The 23,539-nt window shown below is 41.5% G+C and overlaps 1 non-coding gene across 1 annotated transcript; it reads right to left on the bottom strand.

Annotated features, from left to right (window-relative positions):
- Positions 1-11,889: 11,889 nt before the first annotated feature.
- LOC145044469 (small nucleolar RNA R71) lies at positions 11,890-11,996 on the bottom strand. Its single transcript, XR_013681419.1, has one exon. It is a non-coding gene; the product is annotated as a small nucleolar RNA R71 (small nucleolar RNA).
- Between the last annotated feature and the right edge of the window lie 11,543 nt (positions 11,997-23,539).

Genomic DNA, 23,539 nt, shown 5'->3' with positions numbered 1-23,539 from the left:
GCAAATTTTTTGAACTAGATAACATGATTGTATTTCATATGTTGTTGCGATTGGAGAAATCATATATGTCATGATTATGCATAAAGGCCAAATACGTCGTTTGCTTAGAGCATGTTGACTGATACTAGTATGATCCGAGAACAAGTCATTATGTAACTTATAGTTACATGGATAGTGGTTCCATGTGGATTTTAATTATAAATGAAGAGATAGTTACATGGATAGTGGTTCCATGTGGATTTTAATTACAGTTACACATTCTAGTTAGAGTGCCTCATGGTTTTGAGAACCACATACAAAGATGCTTAATGTATAGTTCATTATGACTATGAGTAATCCCATTACGCAAGTATTGGTATCTAAGTCATATTCAAGCATCTAATTCATTCTCAATATTTATTCTTTAAAAATGAGTTATGCATAAAACTAAGAATGATTTTATTCAAAATTTTTACACAAATCAAGTTTGACAAATCTACTTGACAAAGCTCCATCATTAGCTAAAGTATGAAAGTCAAGTTGGTGCTATAGGGCCTTGTTGATATTAGTAGATATATTGATTGAAATTTAGTGTTTGGATATTAGAACAATAAAGACAACATATACTGTAATGGGTTGAGATATTGGATATGATTCATTTATTGAATAAGTGTTGTGTTCTATATTAGTATTTTTAAATCCTTGAATAACTAGGTTATTCCAAAATGTCCATAGTCGTTCATAGTTGTGGGAACATCTATGAGGCAAGACTAATATGAGTTGATTAGTGGATTCTCATGGAGATGAGGATAGGAAGATTTGCTACCAACTTCATAGATACTTGATAAGGAGAATAAGTACTGGACTTGACCCACATCAAAATCACTTTATGGATCATAGTCAAGAGTGATGTTTTGATCAAGGTTGTATCTTTGTATTCTTAGACATGAGATACATATTTTGGGACTTAAAGTGTAGAAATTGTTGTTCTTTGACATGGTTTAACGATGCTCCATAAATGGAAGTCACGAGGGCCATCGTTGGGTATGACATGAACCACATTGATGGGTGTATTTAGTCGAGATGGGATTTTCCCTCTTATTCGTTGAGAGTTAGACATCTAAGGCCTTACTAAAAGCTGGACACTAAATAAGATTGATGGATATCCATACCTCATGTTCGACATGATGTTTGAGACAAAGGAATAATTGATACCATACCTTTGGAAACAATGGTAGCTTAGAACTCCTAGAATTGGCTGTTGATGAGATAACACCCTTCATATGCTATTAGGGAAAGTAGCCCGTTGCTATATGTCAGCTACTGTCTATGTTAGTCTATAATGAATCTTGTGCAAGTCGGAGATTGTTCAATCTATATACCCAAGAATCATTATCGATTGATATTGCTAATAATATATGAACCTATAGGGTCACACCTTTAACAAGTTGACACATTTTTTATATTTATTATTAATATGATTATTAATAAATAATATCGATTCTTGTATTTTAATTATGTAATATTTATTGTTTTATGAAAATAATAATTATAAGAGAGTATAACTACTTATTATTTTATATGGTATGAATTAATAAGCCATGCATAATATTTTGTACTAGTTGGATTCTTTTTTCTTTTACCTAAAGACAAAGTTTATATTTTATAAACTTGAAGTTTATAAAAAATAAAGAATCCATCCTCTTATGAGAGGTATGGCCTATATATATATATATATATATATATATATATATATATATATATATATATATATATATATATACACATTATTATGGAGGTTGTTTTTCAACCTTCATGCCTTGCCTATGCTTCTTGAAAATAGGAGAGTTACTTTATATTATTTTAATGTAAAGCCCTTACCTTCCATTGTATATATAAGAGATGCATAGGGCATGCATTTTTTGCTAAGTGAAACACTCTCTTATTCTTCCTTTCTTCTCACCAAAATTGTAAGTTGCAAAGTGCTACTCCTCTTGCTTTTCTTTTGAAGATCATTCAAGTCTTTGATGGTTAAAAGTGCTTCTCCATTAGTGCTTATTTGAGTTAAGAACTTAAAGGCTTAAGAAGTGCTTTATACAAGATGGAACTAGCTTTCCAAGTGCCTTAGTCTTGATGGTGGATACTTGTAGAGAAGATCATGTTCTTTGATGTTTACATCTTCATCAACACCCCAAAACTGAGTGGGTTCAAAGGCTTCAAAGGTTATCTGTAGAACATCATATGGTTGTTTTTGTTTCATTCTAACCTCTAGTTCTTTTTGTTTCATTCTAACCTCTATAAATGGATCCATGATGGTTTGGTTTTGTTATGAACTAAAGATTTAACTTGTTATTTTTAACGACTTCCATTGTCGGTTTTTGTGAAAAACAAACTTATATTCGTATCAAAACCCATCATCTAGTCCAACCAAAATCAGTTTTATAAAAAACCACACACAAAAGGAAGGAGAAAACCATTTCACAGTTCTTCCTTGTTCGTCTACGTTTCCAGCAAACCAAAAGAATGACACTTCCCTCTTGTTCTTCTTTCTCCCTTCTCTTTTCAAACATCAAAAACAACACAACACTCAAACACAATTTAATACAACACTCAAACATAGCTTAATACTCAAACACAACCTATACAATAAGATCAAGAGATTTGATTTTTCTTATCTATTTAACTAATGAATAAAAAAAATGAAACAACCCTAATCTATATTCTTTTCTTTCTGCATCTTGTTTCCATTAAGAACACTTTATTCTTAAACTCGTGTCTACCTGCAACCAAGAAGAACCACAACCGCATCACCATCATTCTTCATTTTCCCCTGTCAATACCAAAACCCAAATAATGATGATTTTTGTTCAAACAATAAAACCCAACCAACCATGATTTCTGATCTAAAAATCCATCTAAGTCTATTAATTTAGACCCTACTAATTTCAGTTGAAATAGAAGAGAAAAAATTGGGAATCAAACAAACATGCATTTGAGTCTATTGAGTTCTACCAAATCAAACAATAACAAAAAAGGAACCCTTACCCATTGTTGAATTGTTGTTGCCCTTTCGGATCACAAACAGCTCATTGTTAGGGATTTGTTACCAGAAACTAATGGTAGACCCCACATCCCACTGCTTCCATACTTTTTTCTTCTTCTCTTCGGTCCAGCCAAGCACTGAAGGTGCCCCATCTTCATCCCCTGATTGCACCGTTGCATCCACCGAGATCGATGATCCACCTCCACCAGTCCCGGTCATACAACCTATTGCCCTTCTCCTTTCGTAACAATCCCACAACCATCACATATGACCTCCTCTTCCTTTAAAATAGTCAACAGTCTAACTAAAAGCCTCTATTGATTCTGCTTTTTATTTCTCCCTTCTTTATATCAATCCCGCACCAGAGGTTCTCATTCTTCTTCACGCTATGGCAATCACCATCGGACCAAAGAACGTCGTTCTACCTTTATGTTTTATTCTTGATTTATCCTGATCAGACGAGGTGGAGACCTAATCTCCACTTGTTCTATAACATCCCAATTTTCAAGACCAAAAATTTCATTTTGATATAATGATTTAGAAAAACATTTATAAGAAAACATGATCGATTCACATCATTCCATAAAACCATAATCACATGTTTCAAAACCATATCATAAAAATAGTAATAATCTCAGAGTACAATCCCAAGAATCTTATAATGCGGAAATCCTGTGTGTGTGATGCACTGCTACCATGCTAGCTCATTCCCCTTCTAGGTATACCGGGGTGCTCAACTTACCCCTGCTAGGCATGCCAGGGTGCCTAACCAACCCCTATCATACATACTGGGGTGTCCGACCTTCCCTTCTGGTTTACTTCAACCAGTTACGGGGACTATTTCAACCTACTACTACCATATAAAAGCATAACATAATCATACTGTCAGACATACTAGGGTGTCCGACCTACCCCTTGGTCCTATCGACCAGTCATGGGGACTATTCCCCCCTACTATCACCTAACATCATATCAGGCTAACACATAATCATAATAGATAACAACATACCATACAATTATCATAAAGACAATGATCTCTATTATAACTCATACTAGTGGGATGGATTTGGTGCTTTCGATCCACTCCTAATGGAAGGTAACTCACCTCAATGTCGTGAAGTTTCTGAACTGCCCTCAATGTTAGGATCAACTCCTCTTAACTCCTACACATAGCAACATACCTTAATTATTATTTCATACTCTTAACCCTTTCAAGCGTCAACTCAGGTCAAAGTCAAAGTCAATGTCAACACCTTGGTCAAAGTCAACCTTTGGTCAAGTTTAACATCTGGTTGACCTAATTCGCCGAGTTGGTCCCTAACTCGTTGAGTTCCATAAACCTCAAAGTGTTGGGACTTCGATCCTACTCGTTGAGACTTTTAAGAGCTTGTCGATTTCTTCTTCATATAGATGACTCGCTGAGTTCACCATTAAGCTCGTTGAGTCTCGCTTTATACAAGTTTAAGTGTTTAGTCATTGACTCGCCAAATTCTTCCTTGAACTCATCGAGTTCCTGTTCGTATAGTTGGGAAATTGCCTTGAACTCACCGAGTTCATCCTTGAACTCACTGAGTTCTTCGATCGTTAAGTCCATATTCACGTCCATCGTGTCGACTCAACCAGAACGAACAGAAACAGAAAATTTTAGGGAACCATGACCCGACTAGCGGAGTCCTATGGACGACTCGTTGAGTCCCCCAAAGTCCATGTCCATACAGTTGATTTCAGTCGGTCTTAATGTATCCAAAACATAGATCTGACCTCCTAGGGTCCATATTACACGTAAAGTCATGAACTTTATGTCCATGCATGGGTCTTCAAGCTCAAAAGACCCAAAAATGAAGTTCACAAGGTGCATGGGACTCCCATGGCCATAAATTTGGCACCTTTATGCCATGGGAACCCTTGAAGGTTCAAGATCTGAATGTACAACCTCAAAGAAACACATAATCCTGAAATGCCTTCACTGTGACTTAGAAAAGGTAGAAACTAGCCCTAACTAGAGATCTAAGAGGTAAATGGTCATGGTATCAGCTTTATACCTCGACTGAGCTGGAAATGTGCCAAAACCTCTGGATCTACTTGGTTTCTCTTGATCTCCCAAGCCTCCTTCTTCTTCTTCTTCTTCTTCTTCTTCTTCTCAAGCTTCAAACACACGCACAAATGGTACAAAAGCTCAAGAACACTCAATAATCAGTTAGGGTTTCGTGAAGAGAGTCTGAGGGTCATGGAGGCTGGAGTGGAGGTCCTATAAGTTGTTTAAAAACCGTGCAAACCCTCACCGTCTGGTTTCATCCAGACAGGTCTACTCATCGAGTCAGGGCCTCCGACTCGGCGAGTAGATCCTTCCACGTATTCTTAGGAAACAACCTATAATGCTCACCAGCCTTTGTGTTGACCCTCAATTTTACATGTATTCTTAGGAGATCATTAAACAAGCATTCAGACAGAAGATTGGTCAGGGATTATAGATGACCTAGTGTGACATCCCCATTTTCATGGCCAGAAAAGACCGATTTTGTTTATGCTTTATAAAAATCAGAGTACTTCTTTTAAAAAAAATCTTGCGAAATTTGTTCCCAGTAAAACATGATAAAAACGTTATCAAAGCATTTCCGAAGATATGTATTTTTATTCATTTAAAAACATTTGGGATGTAATCGTCAATATAGAAACATAAGCATAAACAGAACTTACATTCATTATCACTAGTGATTTATATCTCCTTAATCTCTCAGTGTAATGTGACTTCATATCAACACCTGTGATATAAATAAACTTAGTGGGTCAGGTTGGGAAACCTGGTGAGTACATAGGGTTTTCAACCCACAATAAATAATTTTATTATTTTCATTAACCAACAATAACCCGATTACCCGTTCCCGTTATCCTCACATTACGTCCCTAAAACACCTATCATAAGGGACATAGACTAAGGATCAACATCGGGGTGGACACCAAAGCTAAGCGGATTCCACAGCAATAAATCTCCTTAAGGAAACCATGAGGGGGATGGAGTTCACCCAGTGAGCACATAGTTCAAATAAACACACAGTTCAAATAAACACCTACAGGTTGCAAGCCTGCTAGCGTTCCACTAGACTGTTTAGAATAGTCTGTGGTCGTCATCTATATCCGCTAGATGACTGGATCATCAATAACATCTATATCGATGCCTTTCATTATTTTATTTGGTCACACAACAACTATTACATCTACCCATGTTTTACCCAACACATTTTGTAGATATAAAATAAATATACAATTTAAATCATTTAAAGCGTGTATAAAAATATTTCACCCAGCATAGACAGCAAGCATTCAGACAATATTCACACATAGCACGTAAGTTATATTAAATACTTCATATCTATGTGTAAGATGAAAGTAACTATGCACTCACTTGATAAGGTGGTGGCTCGGTAATCGGACAGCGCTTCGTTTACTTTAAAATAATTTCCTTCGACGAAACCTAGTATTGTTACCACTAGATTTTAGTCTAATATTTACCATGAATAATTATTAGTCTTATTATTATTGTATAAGCGGTTAAACAATACTTTCCAACCACTATGTACAGACAGGGGCCAGACATAAAACACCGGAGGGCGGGACCATTTTGGCATATAGCACTTTTGAAATCCAACAACCCTATGCGGCCCATTATACCAGATTTCCCGTACCGCGAGTAGTTATAAAGATGTTATAACGACACTTATATAATGATAGCTCAAATATTTATTATACGTTCATAATAACAATATTAATTTTAAATATAAGCTATATTAAAATAGGTTAAGCATAACTTACTTACAAGGGGATTTTAGCTAGGAGTCGGGCTCTGCAGGGGCAAAACCTCGTTGCTGAATCTTTCTAAGAAGATTCGGGCAGCGCTTCATCGCTCACCTTACTATACTAAAACTACAGAAAGAGAATTCAAATCATGAGGGACCGAAATGCTCAGGGGATAAAAAGAGAAAGACTCTTATATCAAGAGAATAATGCAAGAAATTGTTGCATTAATGTCTAAGTCCATAACAATATTTGGTATGTACTTGACCCGACCCGACATGGTCCATTTGGGTTGCACTTCACCAACACAATTTATATGGATAGTCTTTTGAGAATAGTATATTTATGAATAATATTAATATATTATAAGTTCTAATATATTAATATGGAATCATATTATTTAATTAGTATTGATCAAGAATTAATTTATAATTAATTAAGTGATCAAAATGAACTAATTAAATATGGACTCTTATATATATGGAATGGGCCAAGTTCATTTAGGTTGGGCTAAGCTTTCATGGATAGTCCATGGAGTGTTTAACCCATGGATCATATGAAATCAAAGGTCATGGGTTTAACCCTAGTCTCCATGCTATATAAAGATGTCATTGGTTGGTGAAATTGGCACGAGTGTGGTACACTAAGAAGGGCTAGCCAATTTCACTAAAGAGAACCAAGTATCCATATTCTCTAAAGTCTTCCAAGGTGTTTTGGTGATTTGTGATTCCACTTGAGGCTTCTACACTATTGGGGCTAAGCTCTTAAAGCTTGAAGACATCAACCTACATCAAAAGGTATGTCATCTAACTAGTACTTTGTAGTATAAGAACTTCATAATATGCTAGTTAGGATTAAAGCCTTGGAAAATTCTTATTTGCATGTATAATAGAGACAACATAGATCCAAGGTTTATAGGGTTGCATGTACACCATAGGAGAGTTAGAATGCTCAAAACCCAACAGTGGTATCAGAACCATGGGTTGTTTTTTTTTGTTATATTGATGCAAATATTTTATTTTCAAAGTTGAAAAAAAAATTGACGTTTGTCAAATTTTAAGATAATTACTTGTTTTTGTGAAAAACTAATTATTTGTAAAATTTGAAGCATTTGCTATATGAGTTAAATTAGGTCAAGTTTAGTAAAAGATAAAATGATATGATTATTTTATTAGTTTTAAATGTTTGATCTAAAGAGTTTTTTGAAACCTCCATAAGTTATGGATATCAAAAGGTTCAAAAAAAAATTTTGATTCAAAGTTTTTTATGGAGTTACAAAACTTGGTCTTAATGTTTTAAAGAATTCCATAACTTGTTCTTAAGTTATGGAACATGAAAAGTTTCATCATAAAAGAAACATTAAACTCCATAAGTTATGGAATCCAAAAGTTTTTTTTTGTGTTACCTTGTTTTATGAGTTAATAGTTTTCAATCCAAATTAATCTAAAAGTTGTTCATAAAATGTGTTTTTGTAACTTGTCCTCAAGTTATATGAAAAATCACATTTATGAATCTTAAAAACTCATAAAAAATGTCTTAGGTTACAACAAAAAAAAAAACAAAAAAAATGAAGAGTCTTTCCTTATTAAATGGTTTTATGACTCCATAACTTGTCCTCAAGTTATGGACAACCAAGAGTCTCTTCATTAAATAATAAATAAAAAAAAGTGTAACCTTAATTAATTCCATAAGTTATAAAATAAAGAAAAGTTAATTCTTTTATTAGTTTAAAGTCTTCCATAACTTGTCCTCAAGTTATGGAACTTGAAGAGTTTTTGGAAGAAAACTACTTTAAACACAAAGTTATGGAATTAATTAGTTTTGAATAGTTTCAAAACTTGCCCTCAAGTTTTGGAATTTGAAAAAGTGTTCACGTATGAATACTTTAATTCCAAGTTAGCCCTTAGAATTTTAAAAGTTAAAATTCAACCCTTATACTTTATAATATTATAAGTTAATAATATTTATATATATGTATAAGAGTAAAGTCAGTCTTACCGTTAGTAGGCCTCATTCACGAAGCCGGTTGATATGTGCATAATTAGTTAATTATTTTATATATATTCTTTGTTATTTTTGGTTAATTATGAGAATAATGTGGACAAAAGGTACTTAAAATGCTTTGAATTGTGTTTTCAGTCCAAAGGATATGCTTGGAGGCAAAAAGGAGAAAAGGAAAGCAAGTGAAGATTAAAGAGTGAAAGAAGGACCTACTCGGCGAGTAGATCGACCCTACTCGGCGAGTACACGACGATATGCCAGAAGATAAATACGACTGCTAATTCAAGACGGATAAGTATGCACCTACTCGGCGAGTTTATTCTGCTACTCGCCGAGTACCCTCTGTTTTGGGATAATGGCTGGGGGTTATTAGGAAAATTTGGAGTATTTGGAGTATTTGGAGTATGGGGGGTTATTAGGAAAATTTTAGACACAAATGCATGCGTTGCGGTCTTGGCATAATGGTTGGGTTTGATTGGGATTGTCTTATGTAATATTAGTATACTAAAATTCAGTTTTGCTTGGGGGCAAGCAAAAGTCAAGTGTGGGGTATTTTGATATGGGCATATTTAGTTATAAAAATCATGCATGATCTTAATACTCTATGTTAATTTTATCTCAAATAATGAACCAAAGGTGCTTAATTAGCTTGAATATTTCATTTTCAGTAACAAAGACATGCTCGGATGGAAAAGGAAGCGGAACTAGCTATTGGAAGCTTGGATCCTGGATTTTGAAGAAAGAAGGATGTTGCTGGACAGCTTGACCCCTCATCAGTGTTTTGGCCATATCTCATGAACCGTAACTCTGATTGACAAGATTCAAAATGTTCTAAAAACTAGACACAACTTCGAACGACTTTCGTGTTTTGAGAAAATGCTGATTCCAAACGTACTCTGCGAGTAGGGTCGATTACTCGCCGAGTTGGTCTGAAGTTTCACGATTTCGGACGCGCTGACTTGCCGTACACGGGTTTTAAGTGATAGACTCGCCGAGTAGGTCACTGGACTCGCCGAGTAGCCCCTGTTTTGTGAAAATCTATATAAAGGGACTTTCAGATCGATACCCTAGCAGATAGATGAACCCTTGGAGGCCAATTGTCGACTAAAGGTGCTGTTGGAGCGTGGGAAGCAAGGGAATCAACCCTACATTCAATTTTAAGGAGAATCAAGTCAAAATCAAGTTTACTCTTACCTAATCTCTTGTTTGAACTATGTTTTTACCAATTGATTTCGTTTTTGTGCTTGTTTCTATTGTAATCATGAGCTAAAAACTCATAACTTCTGTTTAGGTAGATGAATTTGTGAACATGGATTGATTATTTGATTAGGATTAATTTTAATTGGTGATTATGTTTTATTAAGCTTGTTAAAGAACCTTATGTGTTAACAATAACTATTCTTCTATTAATAAATCAGTAATTAAGTTTTATGAACATCTCTTAGTTGCTAATTTCATATGATTTACGTGACCACATAGTTGTATGTCTAGGAATAACGAATGTGAAACTAGAATTAACTTGAAGATAGGTAAGTTAATGTGTGAGCTTGTGTGATACACCATCAACAAGAGGTTAATTGAATCACCAATTTGATTAGCTAATTACAAGTCTTTATAAACCCGAATCAACAAACTAGGAAATTCATTAATTTAGACAACTGACCATTGCTTGAATTAATATGTTTTCTAAGGATTAGCTATAGCAAATGTGAATCTAATCACTTTAGTCGGTAACCAATGAAGAATTAATCCGATATATTTATCATAAAATCATCCATGTGAACAAATGATTCGAACCTAAACAGAAGGCCTTTTTAATCATTGAATTTAGTTGATCTTTGTTTTCTTAGCTGTTAGTTGCTTAGTTTGCGTGTTAGTAAAGTATTTAAGTTTCTAGTCTTGCAAAACTAGAGAAAACTCTTTTTTTTACTTGTTTTATTTAGATAATATTAGCATTTATTTTAATTGTTTACCGTTCCCTATGTTCGATACCCTACTTGCTTGAACTATATTACTAATCGATAGGTACACTGCCTTTCGTGTGTTTATTTTTTGTCTAAGTTAGTAGGATTAAAACTAGTTGGTTGTACACACATCAAGTTTTTGGCGCCGTTGCCGGGGAACGGTTCTAAATAATTAATCTAATTCCTAATTTTTTCGATCCTTTGTGTGAGTTTACTTGCATAAAGTTCATTTATTGCAATTTAGTAACTGGTAATTAGGTTTTAGTATCTGTTTTAGTTAGGTTAAAACTTAGAATTTTTTTTTGAAATATCACTGATACTCGCCGAGTGCACTCGCACTCACTCGGCGAGTAACAGTTTAGTTAGCAAATTTTTTTTATTTGTTTACAATCTTTTTGTTCTTTTTACGCTTTTTATTTGATCAATTTCAGGACTTTCATGACCAGAGGAGCAAACACACCACTGGTACCCCCGTTTGAAGACCCCGAATCCGCATTGAAAAGAAACAAAGGGAAGGACGTAGAGAGTTCAAGCACACCAAAGAAATCACCATTGTCCAACTTGAAGACTGTTTTTGGGAAAAAGAAGAGCAGCAAATCAGGAGCTTCTAGCGCTTCCTTGATAATTGAGGAGCCAATTCAAGAAGATATTGGATACGAAACCGAGGAAGAAGAGGAGGCAACGTACGAACAAGAAACCGAATCGGAGGAAGAGTTAGCATTCACTATGGCTAACATTGATGAAATTCCCATGGGAGAATGGAAGAAGAGGATGCGCGACGACCATGGCCTGGGACTTGTGCAACCCGCAATTCCCACAACTGCCACCTTCGAGCTAAAAGGTCATATCCTAGCTTCACTCAAGGAAATACCTTTCTATGGGAAGGATCATGAAGATGCCTACAAACATTTGGATGAAGTAAATGATGTTGCTGATTACTTCAACATTCCAAATGTAACCCGCAAAACTCAACTACTTCGGATGCTTCCGGTAACCTTCAAGGGTGCTGCTAAAGACTGGCTCAAATCACTTCCCCCCGGGTCAGTCACTACTTGGGCCAGAATGAAGGAAGAATTTATTGATCACTTTTGCCCACCATCCAAGATAGCCAAACTCAAGAAGGCCATTGCAAACTTTGAACAACAAGCTGGAGAGTCATTATATGAAGCATGGGAGAGGTACAAAAGTCTGCTACGAAATTGCCCACACCATGATCTAAACAGCCAGCAAGAAGTTTCCATCTTTTATGATGGAGTCAATGTCACGACCCGGCAGTTGCTAGACTCACAAGGCCCACTTACAAAGAAGCCACCCCCGGTGATTAAAGAATTGATTGAAGAATTCTCTAAACACTCTAGAGAATACCACAACCCTAGGAATGATGTCACGAGGGGAGCCGCATACGTTGCTACTGAAGATCTATCCGCGGTCATGGCCATGTTAAAAACCATGGATAGGAGAATGGACAAAATGGATCAAACTATCCATGCCATACGGGTGGGTTGCGAAAATTGCAATGGACCTCACCTCACTAGAGATTGCGATTTGGATGAGAACAGCAACAAAAAGGCACAAGTATGTTATTCGAGCGGTGACCGGTATGATGAGGACTGGTGCAAACAAAAGAAGGAGTGGCTACCTTACGAAGAGTACAAGAAGGCCAAGGAGGAGAAGTACAGACAAAAAGGGAGAGGCTTTTACCAAAAGGAGGAGCTGGTGCAAGAGAAGAAGCCAAGCTTAGAGGAAATGCTAACTAAATTTGTGGCCGCTTCCGAGAAAAGACATAGTGACCACGATGCTGCTATCCAAGAAACAAGAACAATGCTCAGGAACTAGCAAGCATCCATCCATAACATAGAAACGCAGCTTGGGCAACTTGCTCAACGACTAAACCAAAGGTCACCGGGTGAGCTTCCTAGCAAAACCGAGAACAACCCACGAGGCGCACAAGTAAATATTGTTACCACAAGAAGTGGGAAGATTATTACTCCCCTGGCCCCCATTCGAACTGAAGCAACCAAGGACTCACAGAAGGAAGGAACGGAAGAGCAAGTCGAAAACCAACACTCACAATCTGAGAGTCCTACTCGCCGAGTAGGACCGATGGACTCGGCGAGTACCTCTGCTAAAACAAATGAACAGCCACCCTTGAAACCATACCAGCCTCCAATGCCATACCCAGCCCGAGCCAAGAAAGAGAAGCAGGAAGAGGAATATCAGAAGTTTCTAGATCACATTAAAACTCTTCAAATCAATATTCCTTTCATTGAAGCCGTCATGCAAATGCCCAAGTATGCAAAGTTCCTTAAGGAACTCCTCACTAACAGAAGAAAGATGGAGGAAGTGCAGAAGGTAGTACTTAATGAGAATTGCTCCGCCGCAATGCTAAACAAATTACCAAAGAAGAAGGGTGATCCGGGGAGCTTAACTTTGCCTTGCCAATTTGGCAACTTGGCTGCAATTCATGCCTTAGCTGATTCTGGAGCAAGTGTGAACCTTATGCCATACTCGTTCTTTAAGAAGCTGGACCTCCCGGAGCCAAGGCCAATTCGGATGGCAATTCATTTGGCAAACAAGACTGTTACTTTCCCAAGAGGCATTTGTGAAGATTTTCTAGTGAAAGTAGACAAATTTGTCTTCCCGGCTGATTTCATCATTCTCGACATGGAGGCGGATCCGCAAGTGCCAATCATCCTTGGAAGACCCTTCCTCAACACCGCTAGGGCTATCGTAGACATGAGAGATTCTAAGCTCACATTGCGAGTGGGGACGATTCAGTGACATTCGGGGTAGACCAAGCCATGAAGTACTCAAGGAGTAGTGATGACACGGCGTTCTCAATCGACATGCTTGACGAATTATTGGAAGAAGACATACCTGAAGATTCCAGCAAGTTTGCAGCTTTGGACGAAGTATTTAATCCAGAAAAGGACTTATTAGAGATTGAAAGACTTTTGGAAGAAGCGGAGTATGAAGAAATAAAGAACCAAGCTGAAAGCCCTACTCGCCGAGTAGACCCGATCTACTCGCCGAGTACATCTGAAGAAAAGCCAGAAGTCGTGAATGCCGCCACCAACTCGCCGAGTACCAAACCTGCACTCGGCGAGTCCGTCACTATGCACAACAAATTGGAGCTCAAAACACTACCTGACCATCTGGAATATGCCTTTCTGGAAGAAGGAAATCATAAGCCGGTGATTATAGCCTCGGATCTATCCAAGACGGAAAAGGAGGATCTTGTACGCGTGTTGAAGAAAAGGAAAAGAGCCATCGCATGGAGCATCTCCGACATCAAGGGAATAAGCCATCCTACTGCTCTCATAAAATCAATTTAGAAGAAGGAGCAAGGCCGGTGGTGCAACATCAAAGACGATTAAACCCGAACATGCAAGAAGTTGTCAATAAGGAGGTGGTCAAGCTTTTGGATGCAGGAATCATCTACTCCATCTCCGATAGTCCATGGGTGAGTCCGGTCCAAGTGGTGCCCAAGAAGGGAGGAATGACGGTCATTACCAACGAAAAGAACGAGTTAATTCCAACGCGAACGGTAACCGGTTGGCGAGTGTGCATCGATTATCGAAAGCTAAACGATGCCACTCGCTGTAACATCCGGATTTTTACCAGGTATCTTGTAAATCTAAATTTTGTTATATTGTGAGAGGGACTCGGCGAGTTGGAGCTCAGACTCGCCGAGTAGGGACGCGGGATTGAACATTGGTGCGCGCCTGGACTCGGCGAGTCTAGGATATGGACTCGGCGAGTCTGCACTGTGTAATGAAACCCTAAATCTCCGGTTTTGAGGCCTATTTAAAGGGCCTTATGGCCGTCATTTGTGCTCACCCAACCCTCGGTGAGTGTCCCTAGTGTTCTTGAGCGATTGTGAAGAGAAGGGAGCCATTCTTGATCTTGTGTGTGTTATTTAGCAAGAAGAAGGAGACCCTAGGCAAGAGGAAGCAAAGGAGGTTGCTATTTCGTGGATTTGGAGCTTAGATCATCACTCTAGAGGTATTATCTCGGACCATTTTCTGTTTAGTGAAGCTTGATGCAATTTAGGGCTTAATGTGGTCATTTATGGGATGATTTGGTGCCCATTGGTTCCCTCTTTGAGTTGAGGCCATAGATCTGGATCCATAGAGGTCCAGAGGGCCTCACTCATCAAGCTTTATGGGTGACAATGGAGTCTTTGACCTTGTGTTGTAGTATTTGAGTCAAAAACATCATATATGGTCATATAGAGGTTGTATGTGCATCAAGATTGTAACTTTACGTGCTAAATGAGCTTGGAGGGACTGGATCTATGGATTAATGGACTGGATCTAACCTTTAGAGCAAGATTGAGTCAGTGCATGGCACGGACTCGCCGAGTCCGAAGAACAGACTCGGCGAGTAGCATGAATGTTGCCCGACCACACAGTGAGTGGCCTCGCCGAGTTGGGGAGGGTGGACTCAGTGAGTCAAGGGAGAGTTAGAATGGACAGGTGGACTGAGTCAAACTGGACTCGCCGAGTTGTTCTTGAGACTCGGCGAGTTGAGTCGTGGTGGCCCCACAACTCGTGCCAGGTGGAACTCGTCGAGTTGAGGGAATGCTCGACGTGTCAGGGGAGGGTTCCAGGGAAATTGGTGCATGCGCTAAGACTCGCCGAGTCGCTATAGCGCACTCGCCGAGTCCGGTCAAAGTTGACCATTGACCGTTGACCAGCGTTGACCTAGGTTGACTTGTTATAGTGCGGTCAACCCTAGTTGGGAAAGTGTTAATTAGAGATGTATTGTGCTATAGGGGGGGGGGGGACTACAGCTCGGCAGATCGAGTGATTAGCGATTTCAGGTTTACGATTTACCGAGACACGCGAGGTGAGTCTTCTCACTATACTTTACCTTGAGTAGGTAATCAGAGTTATGTGATAGAGTATTTGTATGCTATGTATGTTATGTATTGTACTGCATGATTTCTATGTGATTTATGTGGTGCATGTTTATCAGAGCTAGAACCTGAGGGTTCACAGAGTTTGGGTGCACGGACCCACAGAGTTATAGCCTAGAGTGGCTAATATGTGTTATATGTGGTATTTTGGGGAACTCACTAAGCCTTGTGCTTACAGTGTTGATGTTATTTGTTTCAGGTACTAGTGACGACCGCGGGAAGGCGCCGGCTTGATCCGTACACACACACGTTTAGAGCTTGACATTATGATCTTGGGATTTTGTATTGTTTTTGTTGGACAATTAAAATGGTTGTTTTAATGAATATTGATGGAATTATGTTTTATAAAAATTGAAAATTTTGGTTTAAATTTTCGGTGTTACAAATTGGTATCAGAGCCTTGGTTTGAGGGATTCGGGTACACCTTTGGGGGTATTTGAACTCAAACTGAGGAATTAAAGAGATGTTTTCAAAATAAAACCAGAAATTTTCTAAGAGTAAAAGATTTTCCAGGAAGAAACGTGTGTACGATCAGCCAGCGCCCGAACGGTGAATTCCCAAAATACCTTTATATTACGTGATAATTATTATTAATGCGATGTGTTTGCATGCTTGAGTAGGCTAGGTATTGCTGATAGGACTAGAATGGCCTGTTTCGTGATGCCTTAGCCTAGGGAATGGTGAGCTGCTATGAGATGCTAAGAGTAATTAGGTAGCAGCTAGGGCTTTGTGTGAGACCTGTTACAGAGTGATTTAAGTATAATAGAGTACTTGGGGATTTGGGGTGTGTACTGAGACGGTGCGGACAGTAGTATTGGGCCCGTACTACTACCGGTGCGGTACACAGTCCAAATAAGAATCTTGGGATGCCAAGAGTCAAGGGGGGGTGGATTGTCGAATGTAAGAGTGTTCGAGTGAATTCTAATTATCGCATGTTGTATTTCAGAGGTTGATCATGGTGAGGACACGTCATATGCCAGAGGATGCTGGAGCCAGTGATGAGGAGATTCGACAGATCATTCATGAGGAGGTGGCTGCGGTCATCAGAGCTGAGATACCAGAGATGTTCGGGTCTATTAAGACCGCTTTGATTGAGACATTTGACGAGCGCTATGCCGCTCTTTCTGAGGCTGCGGTTGCAGCGGCTACCGCAGCGATTGCTGCGGCAAGGCCCCAGGGAGGTGATGCGTCGTTGTTTAGGGAGTTCAGCAACACCAAGCCACCAGAGTTTGATGGTACGCAGGATCCGGTGGCAGCCATGAGGTGGATATCTGATATGGAGGGATGCTTCTTCACTTGCTCGTCCCCTGAGCATTTGAAGGTTCGGTTCGCGCTGAACCAGCTTCGCTTGGGAGCGAAGGACTGGTGGAAGTTTGTGACTGCGCACTTCACACCGACTGAGCTTTCGGCAGTGACCTGGGAGAGGTTCACTACCATGTTCCGAGATGAGTACGTCCCTCAGGTGGAGAGGGAGCGTCTGGCACAAGAGTTTCTGACCCTCAAGCAGGGTACCGAGTCAGTTACAGCGATTACGAGGATGTTCCATGAGAGGGCGATGTTCTGCCCTGAGCACGTGTCCACCGAGCAGGCACGTATGAGCCGTTACCTGAGCATTCTAAGACGGGATATTCGGGAGTTTGCTGCGAACTCCTCGTACCGGAAATTTGCCGAGCTTCAGGCAAATGCTCGGAAGAGGGAGATTGAGCTTGAGACTCAGGCCAGGGAGGAGGCGGAGTCTCTGGGGAGGGATCGGCGGCCAGCACAGTCCCAGCCGGCAGCCAAGCGGGCCAAGCCTGCTGATCCCAGACCCGGGAGCCAGAAGGGCCGCACTTGTGGGAAGTGCGGCAAGGGTCACGATGGAGTCTGTCGAGCAGGGTCTTGCTACAAATGTGGCAAGGAGGGGCATATGGCCAAGGACTGCCCCAAGGGATTTGCAGTGTGCTTCCACTGCAACCAGACCGGACACCGGAAGGCAGAGTGTCCACTGCTGCGTGGAGCATCTCAGGGGTCTGCTCCCGCCGCCATCAGAGCTACTGCTACATAGAGTCGACCCGTGAAGGCTGAGGCACCGAGGGCTCGGGGAAGAGCCTTCCAGCTGACTGCGGAAGAGGTCCGCGCTGCACCCGACGTTGTGGCTGGTACGTTTCCTTTTCATTATTTATTTATGGTGTTGAGATATTATGCTTATATTATGCTATGCATAGGTACCTTCCTTGTGAATTCTGTACCTGCTTTAGTGTTATTTGACTCGGGTGCGAGTCGATCTTTTGTATCTTTGTCATTTAGTCAGCGTATCAGTGTTAGTCGTGGGGCATTGAGTCGGCCCCTGCGGGTTTCCATAGCCGCCGACAGAGTGATTTGTGCTACAGAGGTCCTCCGGGGATGTGTATTGGAGATTTTCGGGGTTGAGTTCCCGATCGACCTGATTCCTATTGCGATGGGTGAGGTCTGTGTTATAGTGGGCATGGACTGGTTGAGCCGATTCGGTGCGGTTATCGATTGCGAGCGTTAGCTGGTGACTATACGAGATCCTAGTGGGGGAATTCTTTCGGTTTATGACGAGGGTACACGTTCTGGATCGGCCTTTTGTTCGGCTGCTAGGGCGAGGCAGTGTTTACAGCAGGGCTGTAAGGGTTTTGTGGCGTATGTGATGGATACGCGAGTGATCTCCGAGAGACCGAGTTCAGTGGATGAAGTTCCGGTGGTGCGTGAGTTTCCAGATGTCTTTCCCGAAGAATTACCAGGTGTGCCTCCCGTGAGGCAAGTGGAGTTTGGTATCGAATTGGTTCCGGGAGCCGCACCTATTGCTAAGGTGCCGTATCGCCTTGCGCCTCCAGAGATGCAAGAGTTATCCTCGCAACTTCAGGAGTTGCTGGGGAAGGGGTTTATTTGGCCGAGTAGCTTGCCGTGGGGAGCACCCATCCTGTTTGTGAAGAAGAAAGATGGCTCGCATCGCATGTGTATTGATTACCGGGAATTGAATAAGCTGACGGTCAGGAACCGTTACCCGTTACCGAGGATCGACGATTTATTCGATCAGTTACAGGGAGCATCTTGGTTCTCCAAGATTGATTTGAGGTCGGGCTATCATCAGGTGAGAGTGCGGGACGAGGACGTCCAGAAGACAGCATTCAGGACGTGTTATGGGCATTATGAGTTTGTGGTGATGCCTTTTGGGCTCACCAATGCCCCGGCTGTGTTCATGGACCTCATGAACAGGGTATGTCGGCCGATGTTGGATCGGTCGGTGATTGTGTTCATTGACGATATTCTGGTATATTCGAGATCTAGAGAGCAGCACGAGGAGCATTTGAGGGAGGTTCTTGGAGTTTTGAGATCGGAGAAACTTTACGCAAAGTTTTCCAAGTGCGATTTCTGGTTGCGGGAGGTCCAGTTTCTGGGACATCTCGTTAACCAGAAGGGGATATTGGTCGATCCGGCCAAGGTTGACGCAGTGATGAGGTGGGAGGTGCCAAGGTCACCTTCTGAGATCCGGAGTTTCCTTGAGTTGGCAGGGTATTATCGGAGGTTTATTAAGGATTTCTCCAAGATTGCAGTTCCACTCACCAGATTGACCCGGAAGGGTGTTACATTTTCATGGGGTCCCGAGCAGCAGACCTCCTTTGAGACGCTTCGCCAGAGGTTGTGTGAAGCTCCGGTATTAGCTCTTCCGGAAGGGATGGAAGGTTTTGTGGTATTCTGTGATGCATCGATTTTAGGACTGGGAGCGGTTTTGATGCAGAAGGGTCATGTGATAGCATATGCATCGAGGCAGTTGAAGCCTCACGAGACGAGGTATCCCACACATGATTTGGAGTTGGGGGCAGTGGTGTTCGCCCTCAAGATTTGGCGGCACTACTTGTATGGGGTTCATTGTACGATTTACACGGACCATAAGAGCTTGAAGTACTTGATGGATCAGCCTAACCTAAATATGCGGCAGAGAAGATGGTTAGACGTGGTCAAGGATTATGATTGCGAGATCTTGTACCACCCGGGCAAGGCTGATGTGGTAGCCGACGCATTGAGTCGCAGGGCGGAAAGTACTTCCCTACGAGATGTATGTTTGAGATTGACCGTGATAGCTCCAGTTCTGGACGCCATTCGTGGGGCTCAGGCCGAGGCCGTGCGTCCGGAGATACAGAAGAGAGAGCGGGTCGTTGGGTTGGTTTCTGAGTTTATATCGGATAGTCGAGGCCTTATGACTTATCAGGGCAGGATATGGGTACCGTTTGTGGGCGGTACACGTACAACATTGATGGAGGAGGCTCATAGATTGAAATTTTCGATCCATCTCGGGGCTACAAAGATGTATTTGGACTTAAGGAAGGAGTATTGGTGGCCTTGTATGAAGAGGGATGTCGCATGGTTTGTCGAGAGGTGTTTGACCTGTCGAAGGGTGAAGGCCGAACACCAGAGACCGCATGGCAAGTTGCAGCCATTAGAGGTTCCCGAGTGGAAGTGGGAACAGATCACTATGGATTTCATCACCAAATTGCCGAGGACTGCCAGAGGAGTCGATGCAATTTGGGTGATTGTGGATAGGTTGACAAAGAGCGCTCACTTTCTTGCCATCAGTGAGAGTTCTTCGGCGGAGAAGTTGGCGGAGATTTACGTGAGGGAGGTTGTATCTCGGCATGGGGTGCCGATCTCGATTGTTTCAGACCGCGATGTGCGTTTCACTTCCCGTTTCTGGAACAAATTTCATGAGGAGTTGGGTACTAAGCTGCATTTTAGTACCGCATACCACCCCCAGACCGACGGTCAGAGTGAGCGGACGATACAGACACTCGAGGACATGCTTCGAGCATGTGTATTGGACTTTGGGGGTAGTTGGGACACGTATTTGCCTTTGGCGGAGTTTTCCTAAAATAACAGCCATCATTCGAGCATCGGTATGCCGCCCTTTAAGCTGTTGTATGGTAGGAGGTGTCGGACTCCCATATGTTGGGGAGAGGTTGGGCAAAGGGTAATGGGCAGTACAGAGATCGTGAATCAGACGACAGAGCAGATACAACTGGTCAGACAGAGGTTATTGACCGCTCAGAGCCGACAAAAGAGTTATGCGGATAGACGCCGGTCCGAGCTGGAATTTCAGGTCGGTGACTTCGTTCTCCTGAAGGTTTCTCCTTGGAAAGGGGTGATCCGGTTCAGGAAGAGGGGCAAATTGGGGCCCCGGTTTATAGGTCCGTTTCGTGTGATTGCCAGGGTAGGCCGGGTAGCCTATCGGCTGGAGTTACCAGCGGAGTTGGGGCAGATTCACAACACTTTTTATGTATCGCAGTTGAGGAAATGTATAGCCGATGAGTCGGCAGTGGTTCCACTAGAGGATATTCAGGTGGATGCAAGCCTGAATTATGCTGAGAGACCAGTGGCTATTAGGGATCGGAAGATCAAGATTTTGAGGAACAAGGAGGTACCTCTGGTATTGGTTCAGTGGCATCATCGGAAGGGATCAGAAATGACGTGGGAGCCGGAGGGTATGATGCGGGAACAGCATCCGGAGCTGTTTTAGAGCGAGACTTCGAGGGCGAAGTCTAGTTCTAGTGGGGGAGAGTTGTAACATCCGGATTTTTACCAGGTATCTTGTAAATCTAAATTTTGTTATATTGTGAGAGGGACTCGGCGAGTTGGAGCTCAGACTCGCCGAGTAGGGACGCGGGATTGAACATTGGTGCGCGCCTGGACTCGGCGAGTCTACACTGTGTAATGAAACCCTAAATCTCCGGGTTTGAGGCCTATTTAAAGGGCCTTATGGCCGTCATTTGTGCTCACCCAACCCTCAGTGAGTGTCCCTAGTGTTCTTGAGCGATTGTGAAGAGAAGGGAGCCATTCTTGATCTTGTGTGTGTTATTTAGCAAGAAGAAGGAGACGCTAGGCAAGAGGAAGCAAAGGAGGTTGCTATTTCGTGGATTTGGAGCTTAGATCATCACTCTAGAGGTATTATCTCGGACCATTTTCTGTTTAGTGAAGCTTGATGCAATTTAGGGCTTAATGTGGTCATTTATGGGATGATTTGGTGCCCATTGGTTCCCTCTTTGAGTTGAGGCCATAGATCTGGATCCATAGAGGTCCAGAGGGCCTCACTCATCAAGCTTTATGGGTGACAATGGAGTCTTTGACCTTGTGTTGTAGTATTTGAGTCAAAAACATCATATATGGTCATATAGAGGTTGTATGTGCATCAAGATTGTAACTTTACGTGCTAAATGAGCTTGGAGGGACTGGATCTATGGATTAATGGACTGGATCTAACCTTTAGAGCAAGATTGAGTCAGTGCATGGCACGGACTCGCCGAGTCCGAAGAACAGACTCGGCGAGTAGCATGAATGTTGCCCGACCACACAGTGAGTGGCCTCGCCGAGTTGGGGAGGGTGGACTCAGTGAGTCAAGGGAGAGTTAGAATGGACAGGTGGACTGAGTCAAACTGGACTCGCCGAGTTGTTCTTGAGACTCGGCGAGTTGAGTCGTGGTGGCCCCACAACTCGTGCCAGGTGGAACTCGTCGAGTTGAGGGAATGCTCGACGTGTCAGGGGAGGGTTCCAGGGAAATTGGTGCATGCGCTAAGACTCGCCGAGTCGCTATAGCGCACTCGCCGAGTCCGGTCAAAGTTGACCTTTGACCGTTGACCAGCGTTGACCTAGGTTGACTTGTTATAGTGCGGTCAACCCTAGTTGGGAAAGTGTTAATTAGAGATGTATTGTGCTATAGGGGGGGGGGGGACTACAGCTCGGCAGATCGAGTGATTAGCGATTTCAGGTTTACGATTTACCGAGACACGCGAGGTGAGTCTTCTCACTATACTTTACCTTGAGTAGGTAATCAGAGTTATGTGATAGAGTATTTGTATGCTATGTATGTTATGTATTGTACTGCATGATTTCTATGTGATTTATGTGGTGCATGTTTATCAGAGCTAGAACCTGAGGGTTCACAGAGTTTGGGTGCACGGACCCACAGAGTTATAGCCTAGAGTGGCTAATATGTGTTATATGTGGTATTTTGGGGAACTCACTAAGCCTTATGCTTACAGTGTTGATGTTATTTGTTTCAGGTAGTAGTGACGACCGCGGGAAGGCGCCGGCTTGATCCGTACACACACACGTTTGGAGCTTGACATTATGATCTTGGGATTTTGTATTGTTTTTGTTGGACAATTAAAATGGTTGTTTTAATGAATATTGATGGAATTATGTTTTATAAAAATTGAAAATTTTGGTTTAAATTTTCGATGTTACACTCACAAAGACCATTTTCCCCTTCCTTTCATAGATAAATGTTAGAGAGACTATCGGGCCATAGCTACTATTGCTTTTTAGATGGGTTTTCAGGGTATTTCCAAATACCCATAGACCCAATGGACCAAGAAAAGACCACCTTTACATGCCCCAATGGGACTTTCGCCTATAGACGCATGCCATTTGGACTATGCAATGCACCTGCGACATTTCAAAGGTGCATGACCGCCATATTCCATGATATGGTGGAAAAATTCATGGAGGTCTTTATGGATGACATTTCTGTATTCGGATCTTCTTTCAATGACTGCCTCACAAATCTTGACTTAATGCTTGCTAGATGTGAGAAAACCGACTTGGTCCTAAATTGGGAAAAGTGTCACTTCATGGTCAAGGAGGGTATAGTTTTGGGACATAAAGTCTCTAAAAAGGGAATTGAGGTGGATCGGGCAAAGATAGACACCATTGCCAAATTACCCCCACCAACTAATGTGAAGGGCATTAGAAGTTTTTTGGGACACGCAGGTTTTTATCGGCGTTTTATAAAAGATTTTTCCAAAATCACGAAACCTCTAACACAATTATTACTAAAAGATGCAC

Source organism: Lactuca saligna, chromosome 4 (genome assembly GCF_052625555.1).
Source record: "Lactuca saligna cultivar CGN05327 chromosome 4, ASM5262555v1, whole genome shotgun sequence".
NCBI lineage: Eukaryota > Viridiplantae > Streptophyta > Magnoliopsida > Asterales > Asteraceae > Lactuca > Lactuca saligna.
Note: the sequence above shows the minus strand (reverse complement) of the source record. Positions and strands in the feature narration are given on the sequence as shown.